We start from the raw sequence: 6,504 nt of genomic DNA on the forward strand, positions 1-6,504 counted from the left end.
AGGATAATGGCCAGGCCAAGGCACTCACTTTTGTCACATCTGCAGTGATTAGCAGCCCCTCTCCAAGTACACCAAAGGTCTCACAGGGGCATTCACAGACCAAAGTTACCCACCAACTTTTACAGAAACAGAACCCCTGTGTCTTGTCTCTCCTGTCACCAACTACCCCCCCACATAGCCACCGTCTGGCCACAAAGGAGCATTCCCCTCATGACTCAGTACTGCCCAGGACTGGAGAAACTGAATCACATTCTCTGCCACAATTTCAATTCTCTCTCGTCATGCCCTGCAATGAGGAATATCCTACCCACTATTCTACCCTCTATATGGTGAGTAGCAATCTATCCTTCTTGTAACATTGTTGATAAGAATATTATGTACAGTAAATAATCAAGCATGGTGCAGAAATATTTTCATGAATCTTGGGATTTTTAAATGCGTGTCTGACAAATATGCTCATCAATGTTACTCATAACAAACAACATAGTTCATTTCAAATTAAATGTCATAGATTAACATTATGAACATTATTTTCAGAAGAACTCTGCACAAACAAACAAGCTTTATTCTAATGAAGAGGCTTTAGCAAGTTGCACACAAAGAAATGGTAGGATACTTCATAAATTGAAAGCTAAATTAAAATTGTATCTTTTAAGCAGTTCCCATGAATTATCTAAATATTTGTATTCTATTTGTAAAAACACACCAGTGGAGGTTGATGATAATAAGCTTCAATTAATATGCTACATATTACCTGTCATCTTTTGACAGCTATGAGTATATCTACTTATTAGTTCATAGTGATGATCGAATAACAGCAGAATAGTATTCCTAGAAGTTGTAGCCTTCCCACTGACTCTGAAAGACATTTACTTATGCTCATTTCGATGGCAAATGCTGTATCATAATAAGTACCTTTACCATGTAACAATCAGATTCAGATCAATAGTGATAGTTTGCTATTAATGTTGTCAGAAAAAGCAGCTGATCATAGCTACACCTCTATGATTTTATACTTTTGAATTGTTAAGTTTTTTGATGGAAGGTCTGCAATAGAAAGTGTGAATGAGTGCACATTCATTGCGACTGGCCATTGCTGCAGGTGATTCAATGATATCCTTAGTGGTAAGTAATCAACAACATATTAAAGAAACATACAAACAAGAATGTCTGGTTTGTGATCATGTCATCATGTTTAGCATTCTACTGTTGTGTGAACTTGTGTAACATTCATAAAAGAAAGAACAGTTGTTATTGAAGTGCGATGGTTGAATATCAGAAGATTAGGGTTATTCTCACATTCTCTTGTGTGTTCAACAATATCACACTTCTCTTCCAAATTCATTTATCCAAAATCACAGGAGTTCATCAGTTACAATTAAACAGTGATGAATAATTTACACTTTCTGAAGAATAAGGTTTAATTTATATATTTACAGCATACTTTGCTCTCAATCAATGGTAAGTAAAATGATGTGCTTAACTACGAAAATAACACACAAACTGACTCAACAAAATGCCTCATATGCGATATTGATTTATTGAAATGCTTGCAATCACACTGTAAAATCCTTTTACAGTCAAAATTGCTCTTATTTCACTGTAAGTTCCTGAATCTGTCACAGATGTTTCTTCTTACATGCGTTGCGAGAGTAAACCTATGCTTAAATTTGCGACCACATGAGAAACATGCATGTCTTCCTTCTTGTCCACATTCTACACGCAGATGGCGTTGGAGAGAAGTATTCAGGTGATAATATTTTCCACAGTTATTGCACACAAATCTTGCCTCTAAACCAATTCTTTCATCAGAGCCCTCCACACAATTTTCAGACCAGTTAACTGCTTCCACTGGCCATGTAATCCCTAAATGAAAAACTAAGTGTTAGTAAAATTCTATAAATTTTCTAATACTAACAAAAGCTTTACTTGAGTTTTAAACATGTACATTTAATATGTTGAATATCTGTGAAAGGAATGATCACTCCTTGTTTCATACAAACTGTGATTTGAATCGTCTCAGTCAAGTATTTGTTCGAAGTGTAAGCCGCTCTCTTTCTTTTAATTATCTTTAAAAAAACCACTGGTTCATTGCTTTCACAGTATCAATTGAGTGAAATGATACAGAAGTTATTACTCAAGGCACACTGAATGTAAATGTCAGAAATGATACATAACATCAAAGCTACTTGTAAGAAACGATAATACAAAGATACAAAGAACAAAAAAGAAGAATAGAGCAGAGAATGTGTGGGGTTCTCTGTCAGCATAAACAAGAAGTGGCTATTCCCACCTGCGTCTGTGAACACCTAAGTGATTAACAAGGTGATGCTTATGCTTGAAGCGACGACTGCAGATGGAGCAACAAAGGTTTCCCTCTTTTCCACATTCTAATCTCATATGTCTGCGCAATGAGATCATCCAGCGATAAACTTTGAAGCAATTAGGGCATGAATACTGCTGATTCCAATTGCTGTCTGGAGCAGCCCAGCTTTGTATGTGTGGAACAGTTAGCATCTGGCCTACAAAATTGATTATCCTGTATTACACCATCACAGAACACCTGGAGGTATTCTCCTACTGTATAATGGATACATAAGCACTCTATAAGCCTCAAATAATATAGTCTGTGTAAATGCTGCACATGAGTGGCACTTATTTCAAATTTTATATTCAACACTAACAACAATATACTGAATTCTGAAATGTAAATGCAGTCCGTCAGGAACAAGGTTTTCCTGTTTCTCCTGTTACTACAGCCTAAATGACCAAGTGAAATGCATTTATCATTACACAAAATCAGTATCTGACATTATAGCTCCAACATTTTGATCCACAGATAACTACAAATAATTTGAATACATATTTTAGAAACACAGGAATGCGCTCAAGTGTGAATACATTTGTGACTGAGTAATGGCACGTATATGGGTCTAATTACGTAATGATGCCTGTATGCTTTCTATAAAGGAGATAAATAAGGAATTTAATTAGAAATTAATTTTGGAAACTGCAGCACCTATAAAATAACAGAAAAGAAAATTAAATCTCAAAAGAAATGCCAACATTGTAACAATAATTATTGCTCCTGTAGCTTATATCTACAATGTGGTTTCTCACGATATATGCAATCACATTTAATACATTGATTCTTGTAAATAGCATCCAGATTTGTGTTATAATAACATCAACAAGATTACTACATTTTCTTTTATAATGATAGTCTATAAAATAAAAATTAGCATCACTACACCTCAAATTTGTAAAAATGAAAACAAATTAAAAGGAAAAACTGTGCGAACATATGTAAAATTTATAAGCCGTTAATGGAAAAAATAGGTAATAAATTACAGCATTACTTATTCATTCGTTAATGTTTGTTGACACTGACTGCAAAGGTACCCAAATTCTTTTCCAAAAATAAATTCCATACAAAAACATGATGGACAAGCCATATTTAAAAACTCCTGATGAACAAGAATCTCCCCTTCTCAGAATTGCAACAAAGTCTCAATTCTCTATGTGCGTCCAAGACTTACCTATTGATTATTGAGACAAATTACATTTTAGGAAAGATCATTCCCTTAACAGCAATTAGTCTCAATCCATTAATATATAGTAATCAAATTTTCACATTTAAAAATTCATATTAACCAATAGAAAATTATTCATCTTTTGGATTTTGCAATTCTTGTACTTTTTCTGTGTTCGCAGTTAAAATTATTGGATAAGGGTTCCGCCTTTTATGCAAAACACTGTATTTTCTTGTTACCCAAACATGTTTTGGCACCTCTGTGCCACCATCAGTGGGTTTTGTTTATTGAACAACTTGATTTTACATTATTTGGTGTTGCTGGGTCATCTGTATGGTGTCCTACACTGATACCTTGTCATGTTTTGTTGGGACTGACCCTTCTTCTTTCACATTCTGAGGGCACTGCACACACGTTAAACATACTTTGCGCAAAACCCAAATTGCGCAATCAGAGTAATTATTCTTCTGAGTCTTCACCTCATGGTATTCTAACACATGCAATCCATTTTAATAATTAACCACATAATTCAATAGCACTGTGGATTTACTGACTTGACACCTTCTATGTCTCATTCTTAGAAGCATAAAGTTTTGTCTGTGACTGACACTGACAGTCTTATCTTTGATGTAGGCACATTTATCCCAAAGAATTGTGCCAAGTGGTTGTAATTCTATCATTGACTCCCACTGAAGATGGCTGCAAGGTTGTCTGCAAATATATCACAAGAAGAAATTTTAACATGCAACATGCACACCAGAAAGATGATGGTATATCCTGTCCACTGGGAAAAGTCAAGAAACACTTCTCCATGCATTAATGAATACCACACCCAGAAATAATTCTCTGATCCCTCTGCAAGTAACTTTACTGAGTGAAGATCCATTGTGTATACGAGACTGTGCTTGCATTCTCATGTATTAATGGATGTCATATCCAGAATGAATTCCCTGAACTCCCAAAAAGTAACTGTATCGAGTGAATTGCCACAGTGGATATGAGACCAGACTGGCATTCAGGAGGACAGGAGTTTCTAATCCTTGTCCAATCATCCCAATCTAAATTTTCTGTGGTTTCTAATATCCTTTACATTAAATGCTGAGAATGTTCCTTGAAAAGGATGTTGCTGATTTTCTTCCCCAATTAAAGCTTGTACTTCACCCTGATGATGAACCATCAACAGAATGTTAAGACTCATCTTCCCCCTTCAAAACTGTGAAAACGTTTGATAGCAACAATTCAACATTATTTGTCTATGCATAATAATAACCACAAAAACAGCAATTAGACATACTGCTGACAGTGTATTTGCATGAACCACTTCAATGAATAATTAATTACATAATTAACAAATTAATCATTACTTTGAAGAAGGATTTACTGACAATAAACTGAAAACAGTGGCGGATTTGGATGCATATGGCGATCTTGTTGAGAAATTGTCAGTTAACTTTTCTGAAGTAAGTTCAGTTGTCATTACAGTCCAGTTCTATCAAAAACTGTTGAATAGGGATTCAAGCTAGGATTGTAATTGACTGGCAACTCTGCATCAACTGCATCTTACAAAACACACCAAAAACACCAGTAAAAGAGAAAATAAAACTTTTTGTGTACTCAGGTATATAGTAAACTCACTATTAGCTGCGAGTGGATTATATGTGGCCTATTTCTCCCAACTTTCTTCCTTCCTTTTTTTTAGCTGCTGGATGCTGAAAATTTTTCTTCTATCTGGAAGGATGATGTCATGTTACAACACGAGTGTAGTAAACGATGTGCTGTTCAAACACATCAAGTGCTGGACTGTACTGTTGCGGTGGATACTGTAGTCATTTGGTTTCTGTTATTGCTACACACAGTCTTAAAAGCAAAAATGTGTTGTTATCATGATACAGCAGAAACTGTAAATAATACACAAACTTGAAGAAGGCAACACTGATAAGTAGAATCTGGCACTAATTTACAATGTTGGTGAAACAACAATCTGTGATATTTGGAAAACAACACAAAATAATTGAATTTGCCAAACTACCTTCTTCCACATACAGTTCAGATAATATCCACGACGGTAATACTAGGAAAATTTGTACTTATACAGAAGAAGACAAAAATCATTCTTCCTGCACACATTATGAGGATGGAATTGATAGGAGCTAAAATGATACTGGTACACTATGTGCCCTCAAAACATCCAGCTTGACAGGAAGCAACATGTAGATCTTGATGAATGTTTGTCATACTTGCTGCCAATGTAAGAAACATGTTTCATCACCAAGCAGTCATGTACCAGTGAACTGTGAACTCACATATTCACACGATCTTCATTTGTGGTATCTCAACCATAATGTCATATAACTTCACCATATCTTTAATTTAAGGCTGCTACTTACAGCAAATAGTGTTAAGGTTGATGGATGGATAGATGTGTGGATGGATGGATGGGTGGGTGGGTGGGGTTAAAGGAACCAAACCATGAGGTCACCACTCCCTTAATCCTTTGTGTGACAATCTGGGAATCAGAGAGGAAGGACACAAAAGACAAATCACAATGGGCTCGACTGTATCTGAGAATAAAGAGTCAGAAACAAGTAGAAGTGAGTGAGGGGTAAAAGGGTGAAGGTGGAAGAGTTGCCCTGCCTAGGAAGCAACTGGAGACCCAGTGACACATTATGCAGCTAGAAACAAGTCCTCTGCACCCGAATGGCGCTGCCATACCCTCTATAACCACAAGTAAACTAGCTACATGGACAAGATAAAATCTCAGGAAAGAGAACAATTACGTCAACTGACAATAGATGTGAAAGAATAACATGATTTAAAAAGGTGAAAAGGGCATGAGCTAGGATGGACCACTGAGCAAGGGCAGCTGTAGGACCCTCGGTTCGGAGCAGGTGATGGGGGCATCCCTCCAATCCCTCACGCAGCCAATGAGGCTAATGTGCTGTATGACACAGAGAGGATGAAAAACTAAACT

The 6,504-nt window shown here is 36.1% G+C and overlaps 1 long non-coding RNA gene across 1 annotated transcript; it reads right to left on the reverse strand.

Moving 5' to 3' along the window:
* Positions 1–1,414: 1,414 nt before the first annotated feature.
* Positions 1,415–5,963, reverse strand: LOC124788414. The gene is made up of 3 exons (XR_007016091.1): positions 5,169–5,963; positions 2,294–2,522; positions 1,415–1,866 (listed from the first exon to the last, which is right to left on the reverse strand). It is a non-coding gene; the product is annotated as an uncharacterized LOC124788414 (long non-coding RNA).
* Positions 5,964–6,504: the final 541 nt, after the last annotated feature.

The sequence above is a fragment of the Schistocerca piceifrons genome, chromosome 3 (genome assembly GCF_021461385.2).
Source record: "Schistocerca piceifrons isolate TAMUIC-IGC-003096 chromosome 3, iqSchPice1.1, whole genome shotgun sequence".
NCBI classification, from domain to species: domain Eukaryota; kingdom Metazoa; phylum Arthropoda; class Insecta; order Orthoptera; family Acrididae; genus Schistocerca; species Schistocerca piceifrons.